Source organism: Gossypium hirsutum, chromosome A03, assembly GCF_007990345.1.
Source record: "Gossypium hirsutum isolate 1008001.06 chromosome A03, Gossypium_hirsutum_v2.1, whole genome shotgun sequence".
NCBI classification, from domain to species: Eukaryota; Viridiplantae; Streptophyta; class Magnoliopsida; order Malvales; family Malvaceae; genus Gossypium; species Gossypium hirsutum.
In genome coordinates, this window is record NC_053426.1 from 59148282 (window position 1) to 59165543 (window position 17262).

Here is a 17262-nt window from a genome sequence, read left to right on the forward strand (position 1 = left end):
AGTTAGAAGGAGACCATTCCGTAATGTTGGAAATGTGAGTGGTAGTAGAGGTACGAAACGAGACACTGCTGTGAGATCTAATGCCAAAGCACCTGAACGAGCCTACACCATTCGCGCTTGCGAAGAAGTGTCATCTCCACATGTTACCACTGGTACTTTTACTCTCTATGATACTAAAGTTATTGCATTGATAGATCCAGGATCAACCCATTCGTATATATGTGTGAATTTAGTATCCAGTAAGTCTTTGGCTGTAGAGTCTACTGAATTTGTAATTAGAGTATCGAACCCCTTAGGCAAGTGTGTTTTGGTTGATAAAGTTTCCAAAAACTGTCCATTGATGTTTCATGATAATTGTTTTCTTGCCGATTTAATGTAGTTGCTATTTGACGAGTTTGATATTGTGACAACCCGAATTAGGGCCTAATCGGAATAGTGGTTTCGTGACCACAAATCTGAGATAGAAATAAATGTTTTATAATTATTTGGGGGTTTATGATATGATTTCATGATTTCATGAAAATTTCGTGATGAAATTCTGTGCATTTCGCGCTTAAGTTGAGATTAGGGACTAAATCGAATAAATTGTAAACTCGTGTTTTAGAAGTTTTTAGTATGAAATTGCTTTGGGATATTAACTAGGAGGTCTTAAATAGCAATTTGACCCATTCTTAAGTTATGGAAAAAAGTTGGACATGGAGGGAATTTTTTTGAAAGTTTAGTAGTAAGGGCATTTTGGTTATTTGTATATTAAATGAAATAAAATGGGAAAAATAACACAAAATTGGTTATCATCTTCATTAGTTGCTACCGAAAATTGCTCTCCTCCATAGCTAGGGTTTCTTCAACTTTCAAACTTCATAGTAAATGAATTCAAGCCCCGTTTTTAATGTTCTTCACATTTTTGAAATCCTCGTAGCACGGTATACTTATTTCTACCATTAGTGCGAGTTAGGGTTTATGTTTAAAAATTTACCCATGAATGATAGGCATGTATTTTTTTGTTTGATGGTAGAATATGAATGTTTGAAGTTAGGGGAACAATTTTTTCTAAGCGATTTTTAACGAAAACGAGCAAAACGGCATAATCGATAAAAATACCTATTGTTCATAACTATGTGATAGAGTGAGAATTTGATGTTGCCATAGAAGAGAAAAATGATCAGTAGGTCATTAAACATAAGAATAGGGCTGAAATTAAATTTCCGAGCCTTGGGGCAAAATCATAATTTTGTAAAAGTTAGGGGACAAAAATGTAATTTTTGTATAATGTGATTTTTGGATTAAAATAAATAGTTTGCATGTTAAATGAGCTAAATATGTTGTTATAGATCAAGAAAGGCGTGGAATCGACCTCGAACGGGGAAAGGAGAAAGTTTTGGACTAAATTGCAAAATTCCCATATTTTGCACCGAGGTAAGTTTGTATGTAAATAATACATTAATTTCAATTACATTTTTATATTTCAGCTTATTATATATATATTAGCTGATGTTGAAGTATAAATCGACTATTGAAAGAATGGAAATAAGTAGTAGAGAGAGAGATCCCGGTTGAACATTCGAAAAAATCGAATAAAATAGAGGGAGCATAGCTAGGTCACATGTATGGTGCCGAGTGCACATCATGTGTACAAGAAGGCTACGAGATACTATATAGTAGCTAGGTCACATGTGTGATACTGGATGTATCCCATGTAGACAAGAGAGCTACGTGAGAGATAAATGTAGCTAGGTCGCATGCGTGATTCCAAATGAAGGACACCATGTAGACAAGAGAGCTACGAGACAAATCGGCTAGGTCGCATGAGTGGTACTAAGTATTCACCATGTGTACAAGAGAGCCGAATTAAATGAAATATGATGGTGGGGCTGTGTGCTGGAACCATCAAGTATCGAGGATTAATCCGAATTGTTCAACGGGATGGTTTTGTGGTGACATTGTAGTCATGGACCTACACTTGTGATGTATGAAATGTGGTGAAAATGATTTGTGGTATATATATATGTAAGTTAAAATGAGGTTAGTATAAAGAATGTGTGAAAGAATGAAATTAGCATTAAAACTGTTTTGGACAGTAGCAGTGACGTGATTTGAAAATTCACCAAAAATAGAAGGAATTTAATTAGAGGTTTAATGAGATGTGAAATTAAAGCTTAATGAGTCTATTTGCATATAAAAGAAACAGAGAAAGCAAATGAATTCTATATTTTGAGATATTTACAATTGTGTGAGACTTGCTCAGGATGACTATGTAATCCCCTGTTTCAACTTTGAAAAATCATTAAAAATTTTACAAAACAAATTAAGAAATATAGTTTATATTCCTAAATTCCTTATTGAGTCTAGTTTTAAATGAAACATGTTTCATGGTTATTTGAATTGTGTACTGAGAGAAATTAAATTCGTAATGAACAGAGGTCAGATCAGTTGATCTGTGTAACAGGGGAAACTTTAACTAATAAAATGTACTAATTGGCTGAACCAAATGTAACACCCCGAACCCGAGACCGACACCGGAGTCGGACACGAGATGTTAACAAACTTTGAAAAATTTTTCCAGACACTGCCCAGTCTGAGTACTAGTCGCTTCAAAAATCATATCTTGAGTTTCACAACTCGAAAATCAGTTTTGTGATTTTTCCCTGAAACTAGACTCATGTCCCCACCTATGTATTTTTTTCTAGAATTTTTGGTCGGGCCAATTACTACAGTTTATTAGTCAAAGTCTCCCATGTTACAGGGGTCGACTACACTGACCTTTTCCCATTACGACTTGTATATCTTTCTGCACAGAGCTTCAATGCTGATGGCGTTTGTTTCTATGGAAACTAGACTCAGATAGGAATCCATACATATATGGTATGACCCCTAATTATCTCTGGTCAATTTATAGTGAATTTCCAAAGGCGGAACAGGGAATCCAGAAACTGTTCTGGCCCTGTTCCACAAGAACCCGAATATCTCTTACTGTACTGTTCCTATGATTGTTTCGTTACTTCCATATGAAAGTAGATTCATCAAGGTTCGATTACATAATTTATTCACTATTTAATTCCACTCCTACGAATTCTTGTGATTTTTCCAATCCACACCACTGCTGCTATCAGCATCTGTTTTCAAAGTAAACCTTACCTAATTTGGGGTTTCATGGACCAACTAGGGCCTTGTCATACATAAGCCCACATATGATCATACTTAGCCATTCCAGTGGCTGATCATTTGCTCAACACTTCCATTCCAACTATAGTTACATCATGAAACCATCTATACATTCATAAACACGAATGGTCTAATGCCATACTCCACTTCTACAAGCCATTTTCGCATGGCTGTACACTTATACATTTCATAAAGTACTCGAAAGACAACAATGGGTAGTCCTATACATGCCATATCAAAATTCAACCAAAATAGTACCCAAAAGAGCCTTTGATAGTGTGGGCGACTTCGACTTCAAGATCCCGAGTCCGATAGCTGGAGAACCAAAAATCTATAAAACAGAGGAGCAGTGTAACGAGTAAGCAATTTATGCTTAGTAAGTTTTGAGCAAGGAATTCCAGCATAAACAAAGAATAACACACATTTAGCTAAATGGAATATTTCATAATACGCAATTTACCGATATCAAACTTGCTTCACAACATTAACAACCCTTATGTACATACACAATAGACTAACTTAGCCGAAGGCCGGTAGCTCGTTTATCAACCGAGCGAACATTTATTTGTAAGGGCTCGATTAAATTCAACACATACGTAACATATCCCCATATTGGGATGTTTTTCGAGTATTCGCTGGAATTTTACAGCAAGCTCATTCATTACCAAATCACGTACCTTCGGGATTTAACCGGATATAGCTCCTCGTTCAAATGCCTTCGGGACATAGCCCGGTTTTAGTAACTCACACAATGCCTTCGGGACATAACCCGGATTTAACAACTCGCACGAATGCCTTCGGGACTTAACCCGGATTTAATAACTCGCACGAATGCCTTCGGGACTTAACCCGGATTTAGTATCTCGCACAAAGGCCTTCGGATCTTAGTCCGGATATATTCACTTAGCACAAAGCCTTCGGGACTTAGCCCGGACAGCATTCAATTAATCATGCACATTCATATTTCTTTTTCATTTGCGAAACTCAAACACAAGGCACACACCATCCTTGCACATTCGGCTTAATAGCCACTCATAGAGCATGATTTTAATTTGCTTAAAACATGATTTAATCACATCGTAATTTAAGCTCTCTTACTCAAGAACTTACCTCGGGTGTTGTCGAACGATTCCGCTAGCTATTCGACCACTTTTTCCTTCCCTTTATCGAATTTATTTCCCCTTTGCTCTTGAGCTTAATTAAACAAATAAATTGATTTCATCATTTAGGCATCAAAAAGATGAACACAAGGCACTTAGCCCATATTTATACATTAGACATTAAAGTCTCATACATGCAAAAATCATGCATCAACACAACATATTAGCTAATTTCTTTCCCCTTGGCCGAATATGCATGTCTATTTTTGGGGTCGATCTCAACACTTAATACACACATATACACACACTAGTAAAGCATCCTCCCCCTTTTCATCGATTTAACACATGCATTGCTCATCAACATGCAAAGTTACATTCGGCCTTAGCACACATCTTGCTAGCCGATTCTTCTCCATTTAGCAACCAATGCACATATGTGCTCACACAAAAATGCTAAAAAGGAGGTTCAAGAATCATCAAGCCATCATCACATGCATCATTAACAAGCTTCATATTTTGCATGCAATGGCATTAACACAACCTCCACCTAGGCCGAATCTTAACTCATCCTCATGCCTCATCACCACAACATCAAACATCAACCAAGAATGATGCATCCATGGTCAAGTGCCATTTCCATCACATAGCAAGATTTAGACCATGGGCTAGGTAGAACTCAAGCTAACAACTAAAACATGCATGCATCTCATGGAACATCATCAAACATACCTTAGCCTAGCTACATGCATGGCCGAATCTCTTCACCTTTCTTCTTCTTTCCTCCTTAAAATTTTTGGCCAAGGATGAACCAAAGGATGAGAAATTTTTTTCTTTGTTTTTCTTTCTAATTTAGGCTAAATGAAGGTGAGAAAGGATGAACACAAATTTTTCTCCTTTCTTCTCTTTAGCTCACGGCAATGGGGGGGGCAACCACACATTTTTTTTTTCTTTTGTTTCCATTTCTTTATTACCCATACTCCTTATTTTATTCTTCCATTAACAAAACATGTTTCATGACATGTTTTGCCCATCATTCCTTGTCATGGCCGGCCACTACTCATTAGGGGGGGGGAATTTGACATGCAAGTCCCCCCTTTGTCCACATGCACTAATAGGTCCTCACACATTGACCTATCACATTTTAGAATTTTCTCACATAAGTCCTATTGACTAAATTCACATGAAATCAACCAAATTGAAGCTTGAAATTTTCACACATTCTTAATTACATATTCTAGACAATAAGTATCACATTCAAACATTTCGGTGACTCGGTTTAGCGGTCCCGAAACCACTTCCCGACTAGGGTCAACTTTGGGCTGTCACACCAAAAATTCTAGAAAAAAAATTAGTAAGAATATTTATGAGTCTATATTCAGGTAAATTTTACGGAATTGAATTTGGAGTTTCATAACTCGAGTTATGATTTATTTAGTGATCATGACGCAGGAGGGACAGCTTGATCAAATTGGAGTAAACAACAATTAAAAATATGATATAATTGAGTTATGTTGTAAACATATTAGATTTCTTATTTGTTATTTATATACTTACTTACTAAGCTATAAGCTTACTTTCTTTTCTCTCCTTTGTCTTATAGTGTCATCCAGCTAGCACAGGAGTCAGAGATCGTAGAAGATCCGCCCGCACTATCAATACTCTTGGTATCTGAACTCAACATTTTGAAATATGGCATGTATAGCAGACTTAGTTATTTTGTTACGTGTCATAATTGTCTAGATTCAAATTACTACTTATATTATCAAACTAATCATTTTGTACGAAGCCTTTGAAGTTGGTTTGTATTGTTAATGGCATATGTTATAATGATCAAATTGCACGCCATATTTTTGTTGGGTTTTGTTTAATAGTATATACTATAATTTGTTAATACCTCGTACCCTGTTCCAGCGACGGATACGGGTAAGGGGTGTTACAAAGCATACATTGAAAATTCAACTAAAAGAACATCAAAGTTTCAAACATTCCAAGTTGAGCATTTTATCATGAAAACATAGGTGTCTCCCCTCATTTAAGTAATTACCTTTGATCCAAAATATCACAAAGTTTCACAGCCTCACTAAAGATTCTCTCAAATCACTCGGGGTGTTTAAGGACAATAAATGAGGCACTCAATTGTCAATTAAGAGTCATTACCATAGGCTTGCATGAAAATCAAATCTCCAGCATTATAAATTGAGGTGAAGCATCAATCAAAAGGTCTTTAGAGGGTTGTAACGTGGCTTTGATTAGAGGGTGTGGTCACAAACTGAAAGAAAAGGGTTAGAATCGAGATTGAATTGAAAAATTGCCTAACTAGAAACATGACTAGTCATCAATTGCGTACAACAGAGCTTTTTCTCAAAATATGGAATTTTACTTCTTTAGCTCAGAAGATCACTACTACTAATATGTATACATGTATTTTTTTAAGAACAAGTCAAATTACAAAATAGAATAAAACATAGCTAAGCAATTATTCCAACTCAAATCTCGACAAAAATAGGGATCAAATTAATTTAGGGGATTTCAACAATAATGAGTTATGGGTTAATATCGAGGGTAAATCAATGAATGGGTTGTTAGGCTCAAGGGGGTTCACTAAGGGTTAATTGTGAAGGTAGGCTTTTTGTGACAGTCCTAATTCGACCCTAGTCGGAATGTGGTTTCGGGACCACAAAACCGAGTCATAAAATTTATTTAAAATTTAGTTGCATATCCTCTATGTGTATTAGTGCATGTCTGAAAATTTGATGTTTTAATTTAGACTTATGAATGTGAATTTTTCTTGAATGGTCTTAGTTGAGAAACTTAGAAAATATGATAGGCAAATTGTAAGGACCAAATAACTACAAAGTGTGAAAGCTTGGGTTTGCATGTCAAAATACCCAAAAATTCAATAAGTGGCCGGCCAAGTGGTGATGACCCTCCACTAAATTCAATTAATTATAATATTTGGTTAGAAAATGATTAAAATATTTAAAATAAAATGATTTAATAAGAAAAATAGATGAATAAAGAAGAAATTCAAGGAGAGAGAGTGTGCTCATCTCCTTCTTCCTCCAAAAACTGAAACCAAAGAAAAGAAAAAGGAAAATTCTCATTAAGGCAATTCGGCACTACTTCTTGCTAGTAGGAGGTAAGTTTTGAAGTGTTAGTTAAATCTTCTTATATGTTTAAGTTAATTTGTGAATGTATTTTGACAATATTAAGAAAAATTCAAACTTTTATGATGGTTGGGCACTAAACCGTATATCAAAGTACTAGAATTAGTAGTTGTTTACATGTATTATTGAATAAATAGACGATAGAATGGGGTTTAAATGGAAGGTTCATTTGATTTATTTTTGTCTTTGTATGAAAAGTGGTTCATTGTTAAGGCCGAATGAGTCATGCTAGATTAGTTGAAAAAAATGTTCATGTTATGAGGTAATTTGAATAATTGACCAAAACATGGAAGGAAGGGTGAGATTTATAAATTATGTTTTAGGGTGAAAGGTATAATGAAAGTTGTATTAAGTTTAATGTGCATACTTTAGTCTAAGTGTTGAGGAGTATTCGGCTAAGATAGTTGAAATGTGGGTGTTGCCAATTTTTAAATTTAGATTATGGGAGTGGCTATAATGGGCATTAAGATGTTGAACTTAAGAAATTAGAAGTATGTGAACTTGGTAGTATTTAAAAGATAGTACGAATAAATGGGGAGCTTTTGCTAGTTTAGAAGTATACGGTCAAAATGTTTATGAAGTGAAAACATGTGTTGAATGACAAAATGATGACCAAATGTTATTTTGATAATGATAATACATTCGGCTTTGAGATATAATATAAACATTAGTTGAAATTTTGATATTTGGAACAAGAAGGGTTGTAAAAAGAAGTGGAATCATTAAATTTACATATTTATGAATATCTTGCAAGGTAAATTAAACTATTAACTTATTTATTCTAGCTCAAGAATCCAAAGGAGGGGAACCAAGCAAAGGCAAAGCAAAGAATATTGAGTAGTCGATTGGGAATCATTCCATCCGACATAAAGTAAGTCCTTAAGCATTTTTGTAAGGTTGATTAGTTTGTATATAAATAATATTAGTGAATCATAAAAGAATTCCTTTTGTTAGGTATTCTTTTGGAGTGATTTTTCTATTTATTAATGTAACCATATGTGCTATTTGAGTTAAGTAAATTGCCTTATCATAATGAGTTGACATATGGCACTATGTGTGCGGAATTAAGTGGCACTAGGTGTGCCGATTTGGATGTTGAAGCATGAGAGGAAATCCAATGCACTATGTGTGCGGTTTACTATGGTACTATGTGTGCGAGTGTAATTAGCACTATGTGTGCAAATACGGTTGATAATATAAAAGGTGCATGAAAGAACTAAGTGATAGAACTATTAACTAAAATATCGAATTTGAGACTTGTGATGTGTATGTATAAATTTACCTAGGGCATCATTGTTCCATGCTGTGAGGAAATGAATCTGAATCAATTGGGTTGTTTTGGTATTTGGTATGATTGTAGGACTTGGCATGAGATTGAACCGAAAATCTAAGAAATTATAGCATAGTTCGGTATGGATGGAGTAATTGATTTTGCATTATTTGTTTTCTCTTATGATCTTTTATTAATGGACGGTAGTGTAATGCTTATGACTTACTGAGTTATATACTCATTTGGTGTGTTTACTTGTTACTTATTTAGGTTTCTTTGACCCATTTTGTGTGCTCGGGACCATCGTCGAAGTCATCATGCCAGCTTGCAACTTTTTGGTACCTTCTTCTTAGTTGGTCTAAGAGAACATTTCGGCATGTATAGGCTATTATGTTTTGTTGAACTTTGATATGTATACTTTTAGCCATGCGAATATGGCTTAAATGTTAAGTTTGGATTTGGTCTTATAGGTGCTTAGTTATAAGTTTTAGTAAGTTTGGTCTTGATAATTTGGTTATGATTGATAGTGGTTTAAATTTGTTTTAGTTAAAGTGATCAGTACTAAGAATGGATGATGTTTGTGGTAAGCATTTCATGCATTGAGAATGACTTTAATCTTAGGTTCGAATTCGGTTTTGGTTGAGTAATAGTCTAAGTCTATTTGATTATTATGCCATATGTCATGGCTGATCATTTTTGGTGTTACACTTATGATATGGTTATTGAGTAGTACGGAAATGCTTGGTAATGATTAGCCATTGGAATGGCTAATCATGATCATATTTGGTGATATGTATGTCAAATTACTAGTTAATCCATGGAAAACCATGAAATAGGTAAAATTTAACATAAAATAGATTCAGACAGCAGTAGTGATGTGAATTTGAAAAATCACTAAAAATAGTAGAAATGGAATTAAATAATGAATAAATTATGTAATCGAATCTTGATGAGTCTATTTTCAAATGGAAGAAACGAAACGACTATATGAGCTATATTTTATGAGATAATTTTCAAATTTTTGTGAAACAGGGTCAGAGCGATTTCTTGATCCCCTGTTCTGACTTTGGAAATTCACCATAAATTTTACAAAGATAATTAGAAGTCATGCTTTATATGTACAGATTCATTATTGAGTATAGTTTTATTAGAGACAAACGGCATAGGCATTGAAGCCCTGTACAGGGAGATATCTAATTCGTAATGCACAGAGGTCAGAGTAGTCGAACCCTGAAATAGGGGAGATTTTAACTAATAAACTGTACTAATTAGCCTAACCAAAAATTTTACAAAAATTTTACTAGATAGATATATGAGTCTAGTTTCAGGAACAATTTACGGAATTTGATTTCGAGTTTCGTAACTCGAGATATGATTTTTAAAGCGACTGCGATGCAGTTAGCCAGCTTGTCTAGAAAATTTTAAAACGAGTTGTATGAGCCGTTTAAGTAATGAATTAAGCTTGTTAACACCTCGTGTTCGACTCCAGCAACGGCCTCGAGTACGGGGTGTTACACTTTTATGGAGTGAGTGGGTTAAACCTAAGTTCCTTTATCATTTTGACATATCAAATCAAATGGTGTGGTCTTGACATGCATAATCAAGCAAGTTCTAGAATAGCAATTCAATACTGATGCACTCATAATGAAAGTGAGCATGAAAGAAATAATATATGCTCTAAAAGCTCAAGATCTCACAAAAATTATGGCTTTTTGATGTTTAAACTTGTGAATTCCAACTCAAGATAATACCTAAACTTAGGGAAACAACTTAAAAGTTTTTAATTCTTCAAAAATCAACTTATCATGCTTGATTCCCTAATGTCTTAAAGTTTAAACAATCAATGCATAAATGCCTATGTTTTAATTCAAGATATATCAATAAATGTCATAAATCAATCAAAATTTATCCTAAACATGATATGAGAGCTTTTCAAGAGAACAAGGCAATTATTCAGGGATTTTTCTGATAGTGAAATGAATACCCCCCCACACTTAAGATGTACATTGCCCTCAATGTACAAAGATAGATATGTAGAAAAGAATATAAATATAAGAAAGGGAGAGAAGTGAAACTTCCTGAGTGATGAATTAATTTCCTTGAATTGGAGTTTTGGAGAATAATCGGCGTGAGGGTGGAGGAGGATACTCCGGCGGTGGTAGAGGTTCATTAGTCCATAAGTCCTACGCCAAAAGAATATTATATCTGGTGGTAGCTATGGTTGTGGTTGAGCAGGACATGGCAGTCGTGGAGAACCTTTCCCAGTAGAGTTTCAAGTTCCTGAGTAATAATGAGCTTTGGAGCTCTTTATAACTGTGATAGAATCAGGAACTCTTTTAGGAAATATATAAGGAAGAGTAAGTACTCAATATGAATTAGCCAAAATTAAAAATTGTAAAATAATAATTATAAGTCCTAATAAAAAGAAGGTGACAGAAAAATAAAAAGTAGTCTTAAAATAAAATAAAAGTAAAAACATAAAATAATAAATAAAAGTTTTTAAACATTTTCATCGCTAGATGGTTCACGAGGTGAGAGTGGCGATAAGATGTGGAGGTGCTGACAAATCTGCTATAGAGTAGCATCAATGTTATCGAAGTGCTGAAAACACTATTGCTCGAACCGAGTAAGGCACTCAAAGATGTCAGCGTATGAAGCCGCCACATGAACTGGACGAGAAAGAGGTGGTGGCTGAGACGGTGGGTCCTCGTGACGTAGAGGGACATCATCAGTAATGTCCTCAGGGTCCTCCTCCTCGGTGGATTGGGTGAGACAGTACTGAGGAGTGAAGGTGTCACGTCGTTTCTTGATCATCCTCATATTTAGCATGCTCGAGATGCCCTGTGGGGACATCTGGCCCATGAGAGTGAGGGAGGATGATTGGGCTGCTGTGTTGAGGAGCTCAAAGTGCCGAGCCAACCGCGTCACATAGGGCCCAATGGAGATGACCCCCTTCCTATGCCTCTCTGTCTGATGTTGAATGGCGAGGGAAATAAAATAAGCAAGGTTTATGACCTTCCCGTGCGACATACACCATAGAAAGTAGGTGTCGTGAGTGTTAACGAAGCCAGTGCTCTCTCACCTTCCTGTTAACGTGTGAGCCAAAATGGTATGTAAGTACCTCAGAGATGGAGGGAGAGCTAATGCCTTGGAGCGGCTAGAATTGTAGGAGGCAGCGCCGGGGGCGAGGGCATTCCAACACTGTGAAGGAGAGTGATGGATGTGGCGATTGAGAGCGTGGAGTTCATTCTCCTCCATGAACTCCTCTGTGTAAAGGCCCAGTCCGGTTCCGAACTCTAGGACATTCAATTGGCTGACTAGACCACCGAGGCGAAATTGGATTGTCCCCGGGTCATCAAAGCAGGCCATCACGGTCTGAAGATGGAACGTTACGCAGAGTTCCATCGTGAGTTCGAGATATGTTAGCTCGATAATCTCAAAGAAAAGCCTCCAAGGATTAGTGGTGAGGAGTTCCCGAATTGCATCCGCGAGTTGGACTTGTTCTAGCGCGGCCCAGTCTATACAGCGGCCCACTTCCAAGGGTCGAGCCCGTAGAATCTGGAAAAGTTCTTCTTAGGGCCCAATGGGAAATTGTAGGAAAAGGTGATGAATTTTCGCGGCAGGACCCGAGGAAGATGACGACCCCTTTCTTTTCTTCGAAGCAGGGACGACAGCTTTCTTTCCTTGTGAAGACGACATAGTATACCTGCAAGAAAAACCATTATTTCGTCGTGATGAATGTTCAAGGTAAGATGAAAACAAATTTAAAAAGGCAAAAGTCATAAATTAAAACTAATAATCTCAGCGCAACTACTAGCAAACTTAATCAAAAACAATTAATTTTATGGTGTATCATTAGCATGATAATAGTATGAGTTTCATAAAAAATGGCAAATAATTCTATGTAGCATATTTTATTGATGGAAAATGTCAACCCAAAAGGTATGAGTATTTCTATTATCCTAACCATAAATATTCACTTTAAAGTAGTCAAATGGAGCAGATAGATCATGCAATGAGTAAGAACTTCGACATGAAAAAGATGATAACTACTCTAGATACGAAATTTGAGTGATAGAAAGATGAAAATAACATGAAAAGAGCAGATTACTATGATAAATAGCATTAGAAATCAGTAAAATAAAAGAGAAAAGAGTAAACAAATGCTAAAAAGATGAGAATGGGCGTCGAAAATGGAGTTGAAGGCGGCACACGGGCGTGGTAGGGAGGCCGTATGGACTTGCAGCGGCTAGGGTTAGGGATTTTGGGTGAAGAAGATGATGAATAGTGAAGGGTATTTATAGATTTTGGGACACACGGCCAGGGGACACGCTCGTGTTCCCTAATTTTTGCTTGTGTGATTCGCGAATTTTAAATTTGGGCGCGTCTGACAATTTCCCCATGCTCGTGTACCTCAGGCATATTGGTGAACACGGCCGTGTCGTATGGCCTTGTCTGTCTTTTTTCATTTCTCCCACGCCCGTATATGAAGGTCCACTCCCGCGTTGTTTTAACAGGTTCGCCCACGGTTGCTTGGGACGGACGTGTCGTAAGCCCGTGTTAATTTGACAGGTTCGGCCACGATTTCAAGGCACGGGTGTGTCACACACCTGTGTTGTTTTGGCAGATTCACCCACGGCCATGTCGCACGGCTTAGGTGAGTTATCGTAGCCCGTGCTGGGGAAAATCTTTGCCCTATTTCCATACGGTCCTAAGCATGCCCTTGTGCTTGGCCGTGTCTGTGTGGTAAACCTGTATTCAAGAGCTTCGTTAGTAAGTTAGGTGTTAAACACTAAAATTTAAAGAAGTTAATACAGTTAGTGCTCGGGTTGCCTCCCGAGAAGCGCTTATTTATAGTCTAAGCTCGACTTACCTCTCCATTGAATGGTTCTGGTGGTTCGAGGAGTTTATACTCCTCATTCCTGCTATGAATCTCATCAAAATGAGGTTTTAGGCGGGTATTGTTTACCTTAAAAGTGCCAAACTTGGGATGACTTACCTCTACTGTACCGAACGGGAAAATGCTAAGTACCATAGGAGGGATTTCTTTATTCGGTTTGGCAGTGACAATGTGAGGATCTGCGGCATCTAATAAAACTTTATCTTCGACCTTAAGTTGATTTGGAAAGGTATTGAGCTTGTTCTAGCGTACTTTTGGTTTCCCGTGTGTCCTTAGTTTATGTGTACGTCATTCATCTAACTCCTTGATTTGTAGCTTTCGTTCTTCATGAATAGGTGCTCTACTATTGCTTGAAAATGGCTCATGTACTTCCTGCAAACTCATTTCCTGCAAAGTAAGTTACACCATATTGTCAGTTTTAGTATAATGGTTTAGACAATCACCTTCAATTTTCGATGTGTTGTCGGAATTGCGAGCTTGAAGGGTGATTGCTTCATCTCCCACACGAAGTGTGAGCTCACCTGTGCTAACATCAATAATTGTTCTAGCAGTTGCTAAAAAGGGCCTTCCTAAAATCAAAGGAGTGTTGCTATCTTCCTCTATGTCTAAAACAATGAAGTCAACGGGAAATATAAATTTATTGATTTTAACTAGCACATCTTCAATAATACCCCCTAGGAAATCTTATAGTTTTATCTGCTAATTGAATGCTCATCCTAGTCTGTTGGGTTTCCCAAGACGTAGTTGTTTAAACATTTTGTAAAGCATGATGTTAATACTAGCCCTTAAATCAGCTAATGCATTATTAACATCTAAACTACCAATTAAGCAAGGAATCATAAAACTCCCTGGATCTTTTAGTTTGTTGGGTAGTTTATTCTGTAGAATAGCTGAGCAAACTGCGTTTAGCTTCACATGCGAAGCCTCGTCCAACTTTCACTTATTTGCTAAAAGCTCCTTTAAAAACTTCATTGCGTTTGGCATCTGCGATAGAGCTTCAATAAACAATAAGTTAATATGTAATTTTTTTAAGAGTTTAAGGAATTTACCAAATTGTTCATCTGAGCGGTCTTTCCTTGTCGCATTAGGGTGTGGCACACGAGGTTTATATTCTGTACTTACTGGTTTCTGCTCATTTTGGTCTACCTCACCTTTACCTTTGCGTATCTTAGTTTCTTGCCTTGGTTCTGGTTCAGGTATGATTAACCCTTCCTCATCTTGACTAGTAATCGCGTTGAGTTGCTCCCTTGGGTTAGATTCTGTGTTGCTTGGCAAGCTACCTTGTGGTCGTTCAAAAATCAACTTGGCAAGTTGTCCAATCTGAGTTTCAAGCCCTTGGATCGATCCTTGTTGATTCTTCAGTGCTATTTCGGTATTCTAAAAACGATTTTTTGACACTGATATAAACTTTGAGAGCATATCTTCAAGGTTCGGCTTCTTTTCCTGTTGGTAGGGTGCTTGTTGGTAGCCTGGAGGTGGTCTCTGATTTCCTTGGCCTCCCCTGAAAAATTTGGGTGGTTCCTCCAACCTGCATTGAAAGTATTGCTATATGGGTTATTTTGGGATCTGGAGTTATTGTTACCGATATCTTGGACTTGTTCCTCCTGATGCTAGGGTTGAAGGGTTGATATTCTGTGCATGCTCCTCCTCCATTTGAATCGCACCTCATCACTAGATGTACCTGAGTAGAACCACACAAACGTCAATCTTTTTATTTAAGAGTTCTACTTGGTTAGATAGCATAGTAACCGCGTTGAGGTTGAAAACACTGGCTGCTTTCGTCGGCTTTGTTCTTATAACTTGCCACTAATAGGTATTCAGTGACATCTTCTCAATAAATTCGTAAGCCTCCTCAAGTGTCTTATTATTGATAGTTCCTCCAGCGGCTACGTTAATCATCTACCGAGTCAAAGGATTCAGGACATTATGGAACGTTTGAACCTGTAGCCAAAGCGGTAACCCATGTTGAGGGCACCTTCTTAAAAGGTCCTTGTATCTCTCCCATGCACCGTAGAGTGTTTTTAAATCCATCTGCACAAAAGAAGAGATATCATTACGTAATTTGGCTGTTTTAGCCGGTGGAAAATATTTTAATAAAAAATTTTCGGTCATTTGTTCCCAAGTAGTGATTAACCCTCGTGGTAACGAGTTCAACATTGTTTAGCTTTGTTCCTCAACGACAAGGGAAACAAATAAAGGCGAATGGCGTCATCAGAAACGTCATTAATTTTAAAGGTATCGCAAAATTCTAAGAAATTTGCCAAGTGAGTGCTGGGATCCTTGTCCTGCAAACCATCAAACTGAACAAACTGTTGTATCATTTGAATTGTGTTAGGTTTCAGTTCAAAATTATTTGCATCAATAGCAGGTCTAACTATACTTGACTCAGTTCCTGTTAAATTAGGTTTAGCATAATCATACATAGTACGCGGAGCAGGATTTTGATTAACAGCAATTGTAGGAGGTAGCGGATTTTCTTGGTTTTCAGACATCTCCTCGGTTGTGGTTTGAATATCGTCCTCTTGCTCGTTCTCTGTGTATCTTAAGCTTCGCCTTATTTCTCTTTGGTTTCTGCGAACTGTGCGATCGATCAAACTGACAAAAAGTAATGGTCCTAACGAGTTTCTTCTAGTCATAAACTATAAAAACCTGCCAGAAAAAGGGAAAAAGAAGAATTAGTAATAAAAATTAGAATAAAATTTAAATTAAAGTAAAAGTAAATGGCTAAAGTAATAAAAATTGAGTGTTCCTAATATCTTAGTTCCCCATAAACGGTGCCAAAAATTTGATACGTGATATTCGTGACAAGTTTTAAATATTTATAATGAATCATTCTTGAAACTAACTATTATCACGATGACGGCAAGTGTACCTATCAAACAGTAGTATAGCTTTAGCAAGACCGGATTGTCGAACCCAAAGGAATTAAAAGTACTAGTAATGACTGTCTTTTTATTATCTAGCCTAAGAATAATGGGGTTTGTTTTAACTAACTAATTAACTAAACTAAGAATTCATAGAAAATAGAATTGGGGAATTACTTTTGGAAAAACGATTGAATTAAGACAATACCTAAGGAAAATCCACCTAGACTTCACTTGTTATTTGACTCTGAATCGGACGATTTATTCATTTGACTTTATCCGTAGAAATCCCTAAGTTATATTATTATCCCTCTCAAGACTAACAACGTCTAACCCTAGGTTGAATAATTGAAATCTCTTTCTAATTCACTCCTTAGGGTTGCATTAACTCGATCTATGGATCCCCTAATTAGGTTTCACCCTAATCTGGCAAAATCTTGTCACCCTATCTCTAAGCGCGCAACCAACTCCGCTTAATTATGACAAATGTACTCTTAGACAGGGTCTATTCCTCCTCTAAATAAGAGCTTAACTTGAATCAATATCCTGGAATATCAAAACAAGAATTAAGAACACATAATTAAGAACAAGCCAAATATTTATCATACAATTCAGATAATAATAACAAGATCTGTCTTAGGTTTCATTCCCCTTAGGAATTTAGGGGTTTTAGTTCATAACTAAAAAGGTAAACATCTCAGAAGAATAATGAATACAAAACATAAAGAAAAACCCAAAATTCCTGAAGGGAAATTGAAGGCACCATCTTCAGTCTTGATGATGAATCCGGCTTCTAAGA

At 36.6% G+C, this 17262-nt stretch overlaps 1 non-coding gene across 1 annotated transcript; it reads left to right on the plus strand.

Annotated features, from left to right (window-relative positions):
* Positions 1-15556: 15556 nt before the first annotated feature.
* On the plus strand, positions 15557-15663 carry LOC121225226 (small nucleolar RNA R71). The gene has a single exon (XR_005923138.1). It is a non-coding gene; the product is annotated as a small nucleolar RNA R71 (small nucleolar RNA).
* The last annotated feature ends 1599 nt before the right edge of the window (positions 15664-17262 follow it).